The following is a 17,705-nucleotide window of genomic DNA, read 5'->3' on the forward strand; positions in this document are numbered from 1 at the left end:
TTGAAGCCAGGTGCGTCAGGGCGGGCGCCCTGTGGACCCTATGGACTTCGTAGAAACAGATAAAGGTAAGTTCTTACCATATCTCTTGTTTTCTACTTCAGGGTCCATAGGGGGTCCACAGGGTTGACCTTGGGGATGTCCCAAAGCAGTTCAACTAAGGGCGGGGACGCTCCTGTGCAGAAAGGAGAATCCTGCGCCCAAAGGATGCATCCTGAGAGGCGAAGGTGTCAAACGCATAAAACCTCAAAAACGTCTGAATGGAAGACCAAGTGGCTGCCTTGCACAGCTGAACAGCGGAGGCACCACGTCTAGCAGCCCAAGAAGGACCCACAGACCGAGTGGAATGAGCCTTAACAGAGGCGGGGACAGGTAAACCTTCCTGTATATAAGCCTCACGAATAACCGAACAAAGCCAACGGGCAACAGTTTGTTTGTTGGCAGGCCAACCCCTCCTGTGAAAACCAAAGAGGACAAACAAAGAATCGGACTTTCTAACAGAAGCAGTCCGGTCCACATAAATTCTGAGAGCACGGACAACGTCCAACGAAGCCTCACCAGCTGTAAGATCAGGAGACTGAAAAGCTGGCACCACAAGTTCCTGATTGATGTGGAACTTAGAGACAACTTTAGGCAATAACTCATGACGAGTGCGAAGCACCGCTCTGTCCTGGTGAAAAATTAAGAAGGGGGGACTACAGGAAAGCGCCCCCAACTCAGACACCCTCCTGGCTGAAGCAATAGCCAGGAGAAAATATGAGATATGGTAAGAACTTACCCTTGTTATCTCTATTTCTACGAAGTCCATAGGGTTCCACAGGATACCTTGGGTATAGGTGTGACGTCAGTCGCAGGGCACCAAAGAGTTAAGCTTTCAGCCTCCCAGGATGCACTAGGTCCCCCTCCTATACCCCGCCCCCGGGCCAAGGCACCTCAGTTAGTTACCAAGCCATAGGCCGGAGGAGGAGAAGGAAGAGAGAGAACAAAGATCTGGACACATACAAGAATCACATTCTCACCAGAGGGAGACGGAAAACCGGTGACCAGAGCAAAGCCCATCTGCAGCACAGGTGCGACAGGGCGGGAGTCCTGTGGAACCCTATGGACTTCGTAGAAATAGAGATAACAAGGGTAAGTTCTTACCATATCTCATATTTTCTACTTCAGGGTCCATAGGGTATCCACAGGATACCTTGGGGATGTCCCAAAGCAGTATCCTTTAAGGGTGGGGACGCTCCTGTGCAGAAAGGAGAATCCGCCGCCCGAAGGAAGCATCCTGAGAGGCGAAGGTGTCAAACCTGTAATACCTCACGAAGGTATGGACAGAAGACCACGTAGCAGCCTTGCAGATCTGAACTGCCGAGGCACCACGTCGAGCTGCCTACGAAGGACCCACAGACCTAGTGGAATGAGCCTTCAGAGAAGGAGGGACCGGTAGGCCTTCATGAAGATAAGCTTCAGAAATAGCCATACGGATCCAGGCTGCCAAAGTTTGCTTTGAAGCAGGCCAACCCTTTTTACGGAAGCCAAAGAGGACAAACAAAGCGTCCGACTTCCTAAACGAAGAAGTGCGGTCAACATAAGTCCTTAAGGCCCGCACAACATCCAAAGAGGCCTCACCCACGGAAAGACCCGGTGAGTTAAAGGCCGGAACAACTATTTCCTCGTTAATATGAAACTGGGAAACAACTTTGGGAAGAAACTCGGGCCGAGTGCGGAGCACTGCCCTGTTCCCATAAAAAACCAAGAAAGGGGGTCTACAAGAAAGAGCCCCTAACTCAGAAACACGTCTGGCCGAAGCAATGGCCAGAAGGAAAACAGTCTTAGCTGTTAGCCATTTAAGATCCACTGAGCCCAGTGGTTCAAACGGCGGTCCTTGGAGAGCCCTCAGGACCACAGCCAAATCCCAAGGCGCCACAGGTGGAACAAAGGGCGGCTGAATGCGGAGAACACCCTGCATAAAGGTGCGCACATCCGGGATTGTAGCAATCCTACGGTGAAACCAGACAGATAGGGCCGAAACCTGTACCTTCAAAGAAGCAAGGCGAAGCCCATGATCTAGTCCCGCTTGCAGGAAGGCGAGAATCCGAGACAGACGAAACTCCCGCGGTGCATAACCTCTCGGTCGACACCACTGGAAGAACGTATGCCACACGCGATGGTATATCCTCGCGGAAGACGGTTTCCGAGCTCGTAACATGGTCCGCACCACAGAGCTGGAAAACCCCCGGGACCTCAGCATGGCCGTCTCAACAGCCACGCCGTCAAAGACAGCCGAGTCAGGTCCGGGTGAAGGCAAGGACCCTGAGACAGAAGGTCCGGTCGTAGCGGCAACCGCAGAGGAATGTCCACGGACAGACCCTGAAGGTCTGAGAACCAGTGCCGTCTGGGCCACGCGGGAGCTATCAACAGGAGCGTCCCTCCTTCCTGTTTGAATTTCCGGATTACCCGTGGAAGAAGGGAGACCGGAGGGAACAGGTATGCGAACCGGAACGTCCACCGGACGGACAGAGCATCCACCAGAGACGCCCCTTCGTCTCTTGTGCGAGACCCGTACACCGGCAACTTGTTGTTGTGCCGGGACGCCATGAGGTCGATTTCTGGAAGACCCCACCTGTCCACCAGTAGTTGAAAAACGTCCGGGTGCAGGGACCATTCCCCCGGATGAACGTCCTGGCGACTTAGAAAGTCCGCCTCCCAATTGAGCACTCCCGGGATGAAGACCGCTGATATGGCCGGAAGATTGCGCTCCGCCCAAACCAGGATCCGAGAGACCTCTACGAGAGCCGCCCAACTGCGAGTTCCTCCTTGCCTGTTTATGTAGGCCACGGTGGTAGCGTTGTCCGACTGGACCTGCACCGGGCGACCCTGGAGAAACCGCTGTGCCTGCTGGAGAGCATTGAAGACCGCACGGAGTTCCAAGATATTTATTGGAAGCTCCGCTTCTGTCGGCGTCCACCTGCCCTGGAACAAGTGTGGACCCGAAACTGCTCCCCAGCCCCGAAGACTGGCGTCCGTTGTCAACAGGACCCAATTTGGAACCCAGAACGGACGTCCCTTGTTGAGGTGGGTCGTCTGTAACCACCACGTAAGGGACAGGCGAACCTCCTGGGTGAGCACAATCGTCTGGGACTTCAGAGACTGAGTCAGCCCGTTCCACTTGGACAGGATCAGGTGCTGCAGAGGTCTGGAGTGAAACTGGGCGTATTCCACCATGTCGAACACCGACACCATGGAGCCCAGTAACCTCATCGCCGAGTGTAAGGACACCCGGCGGCTGTGCAGACAACTGTGCACCCTTGACTGTAAAGCAGAGATCTTGTCCTCCGTCACGAAGATCCTTTGCTGTCCCGAGTCCAATAAGGCTCCAAGATGCAGAATCCTCCGAGACGGGATTAGAGTGGACTTCTGCCAGTTGATTAGCCAGCCGTGCCGTTGCAGCAGTGCAATGGTCAGGTCCAAGTGGCGTAACAGGAGCTCTGGAGATCCTGCCACCAATAACAGGTCGTCCAAATACGGCAACATGCGGACTCCCTGCAGCCGCAGAGAAGCCGCCATGACCGCCATCACCTTGGTGAAAACACGTGGTGCTGTTGCCAGGCCAAAAGGTAACGCCCGAAACTGGAAGTGGTCGCTGCTGATTGCAAACCTGAGGAACTGTTGATGGCGCCAAAGAATAGGGACATGCAGGTAAGCGTCCTGTATGTCCAATGACACCAAGTAGTCCCCAGGTTCCAGCGCCAGAATGATGGACCGTAGGGTCTCCATCCGAAATTTCGGGACCCGCAAAGACTTGTTGAGTGCTTTGAGGTTGAGAATCGGACAATATGACCCATTGGGTTTCTGTACCAAAAATAGATTTGAATAGAAACCCTGGCCCCTCTGGGAGAATGGAACCGCCACTATAACTCCAGCCTGGAGCATAGTGTGCAATACCTTCCGCAGCTCCGTAGCCTTGTTCCGGTCTGATGGGAGACCCGTGGTGAAGAAGCGAGCCGGGGGTCTGTGCCGGAAGGAGAGGGCGTATCCGTGGGAAACCACCTCCAGAACCCAAGTGTCTGTCGTAGTGGTCGACCAACACTGGGCGAACTGTAGCAGGCGGCCTCCCACCCTGGGATCCCCCAAAGGGAGGCCCGGACCGTCAGGCCGCAGGCTTGTCATCTGGCTTGGGGGCCGGACGTCTGGTACTCCATGCCTGCTTCCGGGGCTTGACCGATTTCTTAGGGCCAGCCTGTCGAGGAAACGACTGTGGTTTGGGCCTGCCCTGGGCCCTAGATGACCGAAAGGACGATGGTCCCGAACCAGAAGGAGCAGCGGCCGACGGGAGACAAGCAGATTTGGCTGCCGCCAGCGTGGCCACAATCTTATCCAGATCCGGACCGAAGAGAACTTCTCCGGTAAACGGCAACGCTTCCAGACCTTTCTTGGAATCTGCGTCCGCCTTCCAGGATCGCAGCCACAAGGTGCGACGAGCAGCTACCGCTGCTGAAGAAATTCTAGACACCAGAGTACTAATGTCTAGAGCCGCCTCGTTGATGTAGGTGGCCGAATCACGGAGATTGCCAATCAACTCCGCCTGATCGGCCGGACAGTCGGATTCAAAAGAAGCCTCTAATGAATCCGCCCAGCGCTCCATCGCTCTGGCAACCCAGCAAATGGCCATAGCCGGCCGTGCTGCCCCCCCTGCAAGGGAATAAGTGGACTTCAGGCAGATTTCTACCTTGCGGTCCGTAGCATCCTTAAGGGAGGACATGGATGGCATCGGCAATGTGGCACTACGGACAAGACGGGTCACGTGAGAATCCACCTGTGGAGGGGATTCCCACTTCGCAAAATAATTATCCGCGAACGGATAAGCCACCGCCAGGCGTCTCTGCGGCTGGTATCTTTTGCCAGGTTGTTTCCACGCCTCCTCTAAATGGTCCACCAACTGACCCGAAAGAGGAAAGACTGTGGCATCGCCCTTCACATCTTTGAAAAAGGCATACTTAGATTTAGCCGCTGGGGGAACTTCGTCCTCAATCACCAAGGCTGTGCGGACCGCCCGAATAAGTCCAGGAATATATACTTTGGACTTAGCATCAGCGTCCTTAGTATGGAGAGGTTCCTGATCGTAAGGATCTAGAATCTCCCCATCATCAGACGTCCCTTCGTCATCCTCATAAGGAGCGGACAGAGACGCCACCGGCCTTTTATGAGACCGCATCACAGACTCCCCTTGCAACACATCCGACAAGTGCTGTACAGAACTCGTCAGGGAGTTAACCCACGCTGGCTCCTGAGAACCCGGGAGCGGGGAAATAGGGAGACTGTGGGGTACCACCAATTGTCGTGGGAACCCCTGCATGGGTGACGACACCACAGACTGCTGGGACAAACCCATCGGAGTAAACGCGGGCTGCGGAGCTAACTGGCCCACTAAAGCTGTTAACGCCTGAGCGAAACAAGCCCAGGGCGGCTCCTGTACCGGTGCTGTAACCGTAATAGGCCGCGCCATGGACAAACACTGCCGGCAAAGGCCCTCCGCGCTACCCTCCCCCTCCGCTAACGGTACTTTGCACGTGGTACACTGTAGCCGGAGGGGAAAATCACTTTCAGACATGATGGCACCACGTATGTGACCTCTCTCACCAATTAAGTATTAAATAGGCGAGAGACCACCCTGCAGCACCGCACCGCAAGGGCTTTAGCAGAAAGAACAGGGACAGTAATAAAGCTGACAGTTTAGAGAAGAAAAGATTACAGGCAGCAGCGCTAGCACAGTCACATACAATGCAGAAAAATAACAATTCCTGCACTAACAGCGCTGATCACTAAACTACACAGACACAGGGCCTGGTAGGACACAGCGTTGCATACACAGACCTGACCACAGCGGAGGAGAGGTATGCGGGGGGACCCAGACCACGATGCTTCCTTCCAGCGCTTCCAGCAGCGTTCACCATGCGTTCTGGAGAAGATGGCCGCCGAGGAGCAGAGAGGAGGCTGGCCTGGGGGAGGAGCGCTGCCACAGGACCAGTCGGCAGCATGCAGAGAGGGCTGTGTGCAGCGGGGGAGGCGCCGGCTGTGAGACAGGGAAGGCGCGCTCCCCTGGCATGCATTTAACCCCTGGGACGCCGCAGCGCTACCGCTCTGCTGCGGTCCGCTGTCCCAGGGGGTAGTGGAAGCGCAGGTTGGTCGCCTGGCTCCACGCTGCAGCCAGTCCCCAGGGAGCCCCCTGCCTGGGGACTTAGGACCATGTGATCAGCGGGGCCCCACCGCGGGACCCCGCTGCTTACCTCTGTCCCCCTTGAATCCGGCCATGGTCCGGAGCATCTGGGGTCACCGCTAGCTGTGACCCCAGACGCCCACCAGCATCCCCGGATCAGTACCGGCGTTCTGGTACCGGCGGGGTGTAGGGAAGACAGCATGGACGTCAGGACTGACTGTCCATGCTGTTCATCCAGTTGTGCAGCCACAGCTGCATGAAGAATAAGCTTCAGGGGCTCTTCTAGCCCCCACTCCAACAGGTGCACCCGACTCCGGCCGGGCACCAAACTAAACTGAGGTGCCTTGGCTCGGGGGCGGGGTATAGGAGGGGGACCTAGTGCATCCTGGGAGGCTGAAAGCTTAACTCTTTGGTGCCCTGCGACTGACGTCACACCTATACCCAAGGTATCCTGTGGATACCCTATGGACCCTGAAGTAGAAAAACAGTCTTAAGTGTTAACCACTTGAGGTCAACCGACTCAAGAAGCTCAAAAGGAGGTCCCTGCAGGACCCGAAGAACCACCGCCAAGTCCCACGGAGCCACTCGAGGCTGGATTCTAAGAACACCCTGGAAAAAGGTGTGAACATCAGGCAGTGTCACACCAAAATCCTAGAAACCCTGAACACCTGAGGATCAAAGTTTCTGGACTCACACCACTGAAAGCAAGTGTGCCACACCCTGTGGTAAATCCGAGCGGAGGCAGGTTTATGCTCCCTGAGCATGGTACTGATGACAGAGCTTGAAAATCCACGGGACCTTAAGACGGCTGTCTTAAGAGCCACGCTGTCAAATACAGTCGACCCAGATCCAGGTTAAGGCAGGACCCCTGATACAGCAGGTCCCGACGCTGAGGTAGAAGGTACGGCACGTCGATGGACAAGCTACTGAGATCGGAGTACCAAGGACGTCTGGGCCACGCTGGAGCCACCAGCAGAAACCTGCCTCCGTCCTGCTTGATCTTTCTTAGTACCCGAGGCAGCAGAGAGATCGGAGGAAACAGGTACGCTAGGTGAAATATCCACTTCACCGACAGTGCGTCCACCAGACTTGCGCCTGTGTCCCTTGTCCTTGAGCCGTAAACGGGCAACTTGTAGTTGTGACGGGAGGCCATCAGGTCCAACTCCGGCAGTCCCCATCTGTCCACGAGAAGTTGAAACACCTCTGGGTGGAGCGACCATTTCCCGGGATGCACGTCGTGGGCTGAGGAAGTCTGCCTCCCAATTGAGGACTCCCGGAATGAAGACTGCCAAAATTGCTGGAAGGTGGCACTCCGCCCAAGCCAGGATCCGAGACACCTCCAACATCGCCGCTCGACTGCGAGTTCCTCCCTGGTGATTGATGTACGCCACCGTGGTGGCGTCGTCGGATCGCACCTGAACCGCCCTTCCGTGAAGAGCGGTGCCTGAGGACAGCAGAGCTTTGTACACGGCCCGCAGCTTCAGAACGTTTATGGGATGGACTGCTTCCTCCGCCCTTCCGGGGACAAGACCAGCATCTGGGATCGGATCCGGTGAGGTAACCCGTTCCACTCCGAAAGAATCTGTCCCTGCAGGGGCCTGGAATGGAACTGGGCAAATTCCACCATGTCGAATGCCAACACCATGGACCCTAGGACTCTCATTGCCGAATGAACCGACACCCTGCGACTGCTCAGACAACTGTGTATCCTCAGTTGCAGGGAGGACACCTTTTCCGGAGTCAAGAAAAACCTTTGTTGACGAGAATCCAGAAGGGCTCCCAGATGGACCATCTGTTGTGATGGGATCAGAGATGACTTCATCCAATTTATTAACCACCCGTGTGCTTGAAGACAAGCAATGTTCAGGTGCAGATGCCGAAGAAGTATCTCCGGGGAGCTTGCCAGCAGTAGAAGATCATCCAGGTACGGTAGCAGCCGTATACCCTGGTCCCGAAGGTGGGCAGCCATAACTGCCATCACCTTGGTGAACACCCTCGGAGCCGTGGAAAGGCCGAAAGGTAACGCCCGAAACTGGTAATGACTTTGCAGGATAGCAAATCTCAGATATCGCTGATGTGCCGGTGCTATGGGCACATGGAGATAGGTGTCCTGGATGTCCAGGGAAACCATGTAATCTCCTGGCTGCATCGCCAGAATGATGGAATGTAACGTTTCCATCCTGAATTTGGGAACTCTGAGGAATTTGTTCAGAGACTTCAAATTGAGGATAGGGCGATGAGAACCATTGGGCTTCTGTACCAGAAACAGAGTAGAATAGTACCCCGTCCCGCGTTGAGACTGCGGAACAGGAACAATGACCCCTGCTTGTAGCAAGGATTCTATAGCCACCTGAATCTGAGTAGCTTTGGTCTTGTCCAGCGAAGGACTTGTGCAAAAAAACTGTTGGGGCGGCCTGAGCCGAAAAGACAGGGCGTACCCCTGAGAGACTACTTCTCGAACCCAGGTATCCGTGGTGGTATTGTGCCAGCACTGGGCGAATTGGAGAAGTCGGCCTCCCACTCTGAGGTCCCCCAGAGGAAGGCCCGTCCCATCAGGCAGCAAGTTTATTCTCCTGCTTGGAAGAAGGGCGCCGAGCACTCCATGCCTGCTTCTTGGGCTTGGGTGCGGATTTGGTTGCTGAATGTCTCGGGAAGGACTGACCCTTGGCCTTACCCTGAACCCGAAAGGACCGAAAGGCAGAGCTCCTCACCTTAGCCGGCGCTGAACCCGAAGGAAGGAAGGCCGACTTGGATTTAGCCAAGGTATCCACTATTTTGTCCAAGTCCGGACCAAATAGTAACTCACCATTAAAAGGCAATGCCTCCAGACCCTTTTTAGAGCCCGTATCTGCTCGCAAAGACCTCAGCCACAAGGACCGACGAGCTCACACCGCTGCAGCCGAAACCCTAGAGGTCAGCAGACTAGCATCCAACGAAGCTTCCCCGACATAGGAAGCGGCATCCCTCATTTGTCCAATTAACGCTGTTTGGATATCCGGAGCATCCTCTGGAAAAGTATCCTCCAAAGCATTAGCCCAGCTCTCAATGGCCTTAGCCACCCATGAGATGGCCATGGAAAGGGAGTAAATGGCGCCACCGCCCCCGAAAGGGAGTAAATGGATTTCAAACAGATCTCGACCTTCCTGTCTGTGGAATCCTTCAAAGAGGAGATAGACGGCAATGGGAGCGTAGCGCTCTTAATCAAGCGGGTGACATGGGAATCCACCGCCGGTGGAGTTTCCCACTTCCTCCAATGCGCTTCAGGAAAAGTATAATTAGATGCCAACCTCTTTTGTGGCTGGAATCTCTTACTGGGCAACTGCCAGGCCCCCGCCATATGATCCGTCAACTGGGAATGACACTCAACGTAATCTTAGCCTTTTTAAAGTTAGGGTACTTAGACTTCGGGGCCGGTGCATCATCCTCTATATGAAGGATAGCGCGCACCACCCTAACCAGTGCCGGCACATTAATGGAGATCTTAGTCTCCATCTCCTGGGCCATGGCGTCTGAGTCAGTGTCCTCATGAACTTCTCCATCATCCGAAGACACATCCGAGTCCGACAGCTGCGCTGTTAGAGAACTCACTACGTTACGCTTTAGGGGGCCTTAGGGGGCAAATCACTCTGCAACATAGACTGAAAAACAGAGGATGAGGCCGCCAGACTCTGCACAGAGCTGGACAGTACATCCACCCATGGTGGAGGAGCTGCTTGAGGATAACCCTGAAAAGGCACCACCGACTGCCGAGTCACAGGGGGGGACTGGACATACACAGGCAACCCCGCATAAGGACCCACAGTCTGAGACCCGGGGGGGAAGACTGCAATAAATGCGGAATACCCAGGGAATGGGGGATGTTAGGCTGGGGCAACGCCCTAACAGGCACTGCAGCCGGCACCGCTAAACGGTCCACAATAGACACCAGCACCTGGGAAAACATCGCCCAAGGAGGATCCTGCGATATAGGGGGTATAGAGGGGCCAGGTACCAGATGGCACCGCCCACACAGACCATCCTGAAATAAATCCTCCCTATCAACTCCAGCAGAACAGCTTCTGCAGGAAAACAACACAGGAGCCCCGGAGTGCTCAGTCTCCTCATCAGACATGGTACAGTAAATACTCAATGAATACGTATCACCAGAGGAATTACGGTGAAAAACACCCCCGCACTCACAGAATGCAACACAAACAGCCCACAATATGGAACTGTGCAGCACACAACTGTATGTGACTGACCTCGCAAATACTTAAATTATACAAGCGAGGTCCACAGAAAAAAGCCCTTCCCCCACACACCTGTCAGGCCGTATGGAAAAGGAAAGGGATAGGTACAAGCTGACAGTAAGTTAAAAAGAAGTCACAGACAGCAGCACTAGCAATAGTCACATACAATGCAGTAAGGATTTGACTGACTGCACCTTCCGCTACAATCAACCTCCCAGATTCAGTGTCTGGGAGGGCTATAGGCGCTGCATACACTGTCCCTTTGCAGAGGAGAGGTATACAGGGGGACCCGTCCACGCACCGCCTGAGAGTCTGTGTTACAGCCTTGAGAAGATGGCCGCCAGAGAGCTCTGAGGAGGAGTGGCCGCAGGAGGAGCAGCTCAGTGACGCCAGCACACGTGAGAAAAGGCGCGCTGAGCTGAGGGGAGGAGCCGCTAAACCAGGGAAGGCTGCCTCCCCTGGCTAGTGTTTAACCCCAGGGACGCTGGATTCCGTCCAGCCATTACTCCCTGGTGGTCCAGCGGACGCGCAGGGTATGCCTAATGAGGGGGAGCCCGCCGCCGCTACTAGCGCCGCCGGTCTGTCCCCAGAGACCGGCGGCTAGAGACTGCATTAATCCCCGCGAGCAGCGCTGATAGCGCAGCTCGCGGCTTACCTTAATCCCCGTGAGCCCGGCAGCAGTCAGTGGGAGGTCCCGGAGCCACGCTAGTACTGACTCCGGGGTCCCGCTGCGATCCCCAGATCAGTACTGGCGTCGCAGCGCCAGCGAGGTTGTTGGAGCGGCAGCGTGGACGTCCAGCTGGACAGTCTGATGCTGCCGCTCTGAAGAGTAAAAAAAAAAAAAATAATAAAATCTTCCATCTTCAAAAATAAAGCTTAGGGGCTGCTAAAAACAGCCCCACTGCAACAGGGTGACCCGACTCCGGCCGGGCACCAACTAAAACTGAGGTGCCTGTGGCTCCGGGGCGGGGTATAGAGGAGGACGGACCCAAGTGCATCCTGGGAGCAGTGAAAGCTTTAACTGCGTGGTGCCCGTGGATCCAGATCGAGCTATACCCCAAGGTCAATCCTGTGGACCCCCTATGCACCCTGAAGTAGAAATATCTAGATATGTACAGGTTTGGCCCCAAGACTGACAGTACACTGGATGTTAATATGTTTTAATCATGTGTGATGTTTGCATTAGTCAATGGTAAGCTGTGGTTGAAGTTTATTTGCATGACAAAAGATACAAGACTATAAGTGCACTTTCTGTAATGGGTCCCCGGCTCTGTGCCACGTTACACTTTCCCTAACTACTTAAAACTTCAGCTCAATGGGAAGCTTAGGGGAGAGGGGCACCCACTTGGCTTGTTTCAAACAGCCCTAAGGGGAAGAGGGAGCAGAGCGCAGTTTCAGGCGGTGCAAACTGAGACCTGGATGGACACAGCGAATGGAGTACAAACTTTTATTTTTGTTTCCACTTGATATGTTGGGCGAGTATGAACATGGTAACGTTTTTGTTCAATAGTCATAAAAATAAAAAAGTTTAGAGGAAAAAAAAAAAAAAAAAAGATGTATTCCTTTCGGTTACAGTCTCTTTAAATACGCCTCCTTACAGCTTTACATGACATAATATAGACTGACTTTAGAGCCGCACAAGTGTCAACATAATGTCAACGTACTGAAGGTCTCCTATTCAAAATGTCATGAATTTAGCTTTAACGGAAAGATTTGTTGAAATCCTATCTGACACCAATGAGTCAACAGTATAATTATCTCTTATTATGATAGGCCCACGTACCCTTCAAGGCTACAGTATGAAATGAAAGATCTATGAAAACCACAATGTCAACACGTGAGAAGAGAAAGGAGATGTAGATGGAGGTCCCGTGAGTAATGATATAATAATGTGATTTCGTGGAAGAGGGGAACACCTAGGCCTGCAGGCTGCTCACTTTCCAATTTAGCCATTAAAGGTCTGCGCCTCCTCCGACTGCTGGAACGCACTGGAGCTGGCAAAGCTGTAATCACAGGAGTCTTCCCCTGATCATGTGCTCAGACACACCCAGTACTAATCGGATAGATTTCCATCAGACTATTAACAGTCACGGAATTGATGTGAGGCCACACACACACACGTGGCGATATTACCCGCCATCTCTGGCAGCGCTGCAGCTGTAGGAGGCTGTCATTAGACATAATAGTCCACTGCTGGATTTCAGGTGATGTCTCAAAGTAGCATAATACAGTATAATAATTTGATGCTAAAATTTAGGAACATATCAGTTTCTCATTTGTGCTTCTTCTATTACTGGCTTACATGTCACTTATTACGGAGTACTGTTGTGTCTGCCCACCGAAACTAACACCCACCCAAAATACCCACATGTTGGTCCCAACTCGCTCAAGTTGTCCATCAATACGGATCAAATTTCGTTCAGCTGTATCTAATACACTATGTAGACAAAAGTTATTGGACACCCCCACGCAGGCGAAATGCATACCATGCACATTAGGTCCAAATGGCCACTAATGTAGTGAGGCCCATGCACTTGCAGTCCTACGGAAACACGTTTTTATCAGGACGACAATGCCAATGTTTCCAGGGCGATGCTGGACTGGTATACAGAAGATCCAGTAACCTGGACTGACTGGCCAGCTCAGAGTCCAGATCTTAACCTGATTGAGAACCTCTGGGAAGAATTGGAGCGACTGATGCAGTCTAGGCCAACTCGACCTTCTTCATTCTCAGAGTTGGTCACTGTACATATGGCGGAATGGCAAAACATAGCGCCTGCTGCTGTCCAGGGACTTGTGGACAGTTTGCCAAGAAGGGGATCCACGTGGTGGACCTGCAAAGTACTGACGTCAATAAACTCTTGTTAATCTATTTGCAGTCAGTGTCCAATCACTTTTGTCTACACTGTATATACAAGGATGAGCCTATGGCCACACAGTTCGAGGGGTAGAATGGAAAAAGTTGTGTATGTTACATGAAACTATATGGACAATGGTCATACATGTAGATCCTATGTATATATGAGATTGACTAAGCAGCTGAACATTGTTGCAGCTACACTGACTGCGTTCTGGTTAACTACTGAATGAATTATATAGGAGATCTGAGCTTATAAAGAAGAAAACATTAAAAAGGGGTTTTCCATCTTCTGTTAGGAGGGTTGTATACTGTAGCCAGCGGCCTCATCTATGGGCATCCTGCCAATTCGCCAGTTCAGCTACTCCCTAACCATTGTTTGTGATCAGTGCACCCAACGTAGGGTTGTCAGGATCTATTGAATGTGTGGGCCAGCATTACTCGGACCATTTAAACAACAGTCATCGGAATGTCTGCAACACGCAGTCTCTCAGAACCAGCAGCCAGGCACGTGTGTTATTAATAGAGAAAACAGACAGACATACAGGGGACTGTGACATAATATCAGCACAGGAACATATGTACTGTAAGTAGACGAACAGCACATGGAGCTAACTAAAGATAAACTACTGTAGCCCTGTCTGTATGCAGATTAGACTACAAAAGGAAAATAACAGATTAAAAAGTCTACAGAGCTGCAACTAGGAATAAAAAGGGCTCCATAGCAACATTTTAAGAGGGGCCTCATCCCATCTTTACCTCCCCATAAAACGCCTCCCTGTGAGCAGACATGCACACGGCAAATGGATGCAAGCGCGTGATTATAATCTCAGGGATCTGTGCGCTTATGCTGCCTGCTTTGACTAATGGCGTATAAGTAACTTTATTCTGTGACCGCTGTGCCCTGTGTCCACAGAGCAATCCTGTGCTGGTGTGTCAGGAATCTAGCACTTATACTGCCAGCTACGTGCAGGAAAACACAGCCTGCACATGCAGAGCTCCTTGGGGCTGATACAGGACAGATACACTGAGGGAACTGTACTGCAGATTAGGCCATGGAGTGGATTCAGCTGCAGGCGATGCCTATGATCTAGTGCGAGCATATACCACTCTTACGTTAGCCCGAGGTAGCGTATATATTCTTACGCACCCCAATTGGGCTGCAAACAAACATACGTGATTTTGCGGCATTGTCTTAGACTGAATTGATTGTGGGGGAGATGTATCAAGATTTGGAAAGGGATAAAATGGAGAAGTTGCCCAAAGCCAGCAGTGAGCTACTAAAGGTCATTGATCTAGCACAGGGCCTGATTCAGAGATGGCTGGTAATTCAGCCGTAGTTGCAGATGTTCTCGCAATAGCGGTTGTGGGAATATGCAAATGCTAATCTCAGCCTTCCCTTTGTGCGGGTCTGTATGATGGAGTGTACGAGCGTTGAGAGGCCCACTGTCAGGTTGTGTGGTCTGTGCATTTACGATGGAGATTGTAAAAACATTTGCGGTAGACTAGGGCCTACTCTAGCTACTCTCCTCTAATCCAACTAAACATGGCCACTGAAACAACAGATTTGCGAGAGTGCCGCAGCGTTCCCAGACACGCCAGCGACACTCCAATAACACGCTCATGAAACGGACCCTTTTTGTGCTCCACCCTGATACACCCAGGTACCGCAAACCCCTTAGTGTTGACGATCCCGTATGCAGTTGCGCAGGGCCGGCTTCAGGCGTCGCGGCCTGTGCAGAACGCGGCCTTAGGCACCCATTACCTGCGCAAGGCTTCGTAGCATGTGACCGGAAAGTAGGGTGTGGCCTAATTACCATAGACCACACCCCCTAAATTGCATTATTTGGGGGCGTGCCCGTATGGCACGTCTCCAGTTTAACGTCAGGCTGGGGACGAGCCCAGCATTCAGTCAGTAGCTGCCCCCAGCCCTTCCTGCACTGAATGGATCATTCCTCTTCTCCGGGGTCAGCACAGCTGCAGCGGAGGTGCCCATCCTCCAGACCGCCCGCGGGACACTTCGCCCCGCGGGTGGAACAGTGGGGCAGTCTATGGGGTGGCTCCCCTGTTCAACCGCACTGGTCAAACGTGCCTCGAGCCGGCCCTGCAATTGCGAACAGCATCACGCGCATTGGTCCGCGTGATGCATGCGCAGTAGCAAAACATCGCTCAACTGCATAAATATCAGTACTGCGTCCATCACTGAAAGAGGCCCACAATTTCCAATGCTTGATACAACCCGCCCTGTGGAATAAATATCAGTCTATTATTTTACTTGCACAGTATCATAATAAAAGCTTGGGCATTATATTCAATTAGCAGGCAATAATTTATGACATATTCACTGATACACATCAGATTTCAGTGGAGGACTAGTGGGAAAGGAGATAACATGCATCTTATTGCTAATACTCATGGTGCCCGATTCCGAGATTTACGCTTTGCTTACGCAGACCGAGCGATTGTTAGCCATTGCCCATGTGTGATTGGCAAACTGCACCAACACAGCGATTGTATGACGAACATGCTCGCACAGAGGATTCACTCACAAAGTGGATGACAGGAAGTCAGCATTTGGGGGAGGTAACAGGGGGGTGACTAGGCAAACGCAGGCGTGTCGGGACCATTTCAACTACGTTTCATGGGCGTGCATAAAGTAGCCATTGCGATCTCCTTCCCAGCATGAGAGCTCCCTGCGTGTCAGGCAGTGTGTGTGAGGCAGGTCAGGAGTGACTTACAAGCTGTGTGCCTGCCCGATCTGAGTCGATGTTACCAAAATTTACGCTGTTGTAAGCCGTCGGACGGATATGAGAAGACAGCAGTGGCCGTCCCTGTGCTTTGGAAGACATTAGCGTATTATAGTAACTGCGATGTGTAAGCGATTTTAGTTAGCGTAAGTCTCGGAACCAGGCCCATGGTCCGTACCGGTGTATCCGTGGTAGGGAGACAGTAAATGCACCAGGGCAAGGAATGAATACAGTTTTACAATTGTACAGCACTGCTAAATATTTTGCCTGTACACAATATAAAAGCCTAGTAATATTAAATAAGTTGAGCTCGCGTGTAAAAGCAAAATGTTTACAAGCCTCAATAATCGTGAGAACGACGACACTAGAAATCTTGTAAAAGAAAAAAAAAAAAGTTTAATAGAAATTAGTTCAAAAGATAAAAGACAGCCGTGTCCGTGGTTTGCATTCCAGCGTATTATTCACAGTCAGGCCAGAAAAGGTTTAATGATAGCATGTCTTTTCCAAATGTATTTATTATCTGCGATAACACTGCGAAAGACTGAACACATGATGAGTAAAGGACTCATTAATATATAGGTTATTACTGTAGCAACAAATATTTTCCTATTTACTGGAGAACGTTCTATAAATACAATAAAATGCATTTTTTGTTAAATAAAAGCACTTCTGAGAGATTTACACGGTGCTGGCTGTTGACACAATGCGCTATTCACAGGGTACCAAAGTTATTCCATGTGATTTCTAATGCAAATACAATTATTCAAGCTTCCGGGCCTGATTCACAAGCAGCCGATGTTTCCACTCTGCTCAATCGTCCGACTCTCACTACGCATGCGTCTCGATGACTACCGCCGGGAGCCGCAGAGAGGTCATTTCCCTGGGCGTCTCTGCCAGCCAGACGCAGGAATGTCGCGGTCAGCGACTGCATCTTTAGACGTAGCTGCGCTGACACAGGGGGCCATGTTCAGACGATGGTGTGCCCAAATGCGTCTTAATACTCACAGCGGCGGATTAGCAGCGCAGCAGGCAGGCGTCTCTGTACAAATCCCATCAACTGTGGCATTAGAACACAAATGCAGCCATGCCGCGGCAAGAGCCGCGGTCACAACAGCGTGCCCCTCTGAATCGTGCTCTCTGTGTTGTAGGCACAAACATCTAATACAGTTAATAGGTATAAGACACTAGGGGTAAATTTACTAAAGGTTGATTTTAATCGATCAATATCGATGTTGTGTTTCAGAGTCTGAATAGCACATTTACTAACACATAAGGTGCATACACACGTAACAATTTTATAACAAACGATTATCTATCAGATTATCGGTCAGATTTTCCCTTTTTTTTGAAGTGTAATGAACGATGAACGAAAAATGTTCCTTCCCTTAATGAAAATCGTTATGTTGGACAGTCTTAAATGAACGATAACTACAAACGGGAGCGCGCTTTAACGATTTTCGTTCATCGTTATAACTCAGAAACTGAACGATTTTTTGAACGATTTAACTATGACGATGTCGTTATCGTTCAAAAACTCGTTACGTGTGTACGCACCTTTAGAAATCAATGTAAAAAAATTTTGTAATAGAAAAAGTGCGATTAAGTCCCTGAAACATAACATCGATGTTGATAAGAGTTTGATCGATTTTTAATCGAATTCAATTGAC

The 17,705-nt window shown here is 51.6% G+C and overlaps 1 protein-coding gene across 3 annotated transcripts in view; it reads right to left on the bottom strand.

The window, feature by feature from the left end:
• Positions 1–17,705, bottom strand: part of PIEZO1 (piezo type mechanosensitive ion channel component 1 (Er blood group)) — a 280,589-nt gene that overhangs the window by 128,962 nt on the left and 133,922 nt on the right. The gene's annotated exons all lie outside the window — the stretch shown is intronic.

The sequence above is a fragment of the Taudactylus pleione genome, unplaced genomic scaffold, assembly GCF_031769625.1.
Source record: "Taudactylus pleione unplaced genomic scaffold, aTauple2 ptg000430l, whole genome shotgun sequence".
Classification (NCBI taxonomy): Eukaryota; Metazoa; Chordata; class Amphibia; order Anura; family Myobatrachidae; genus Taudactylus; species Taudactylus pleione.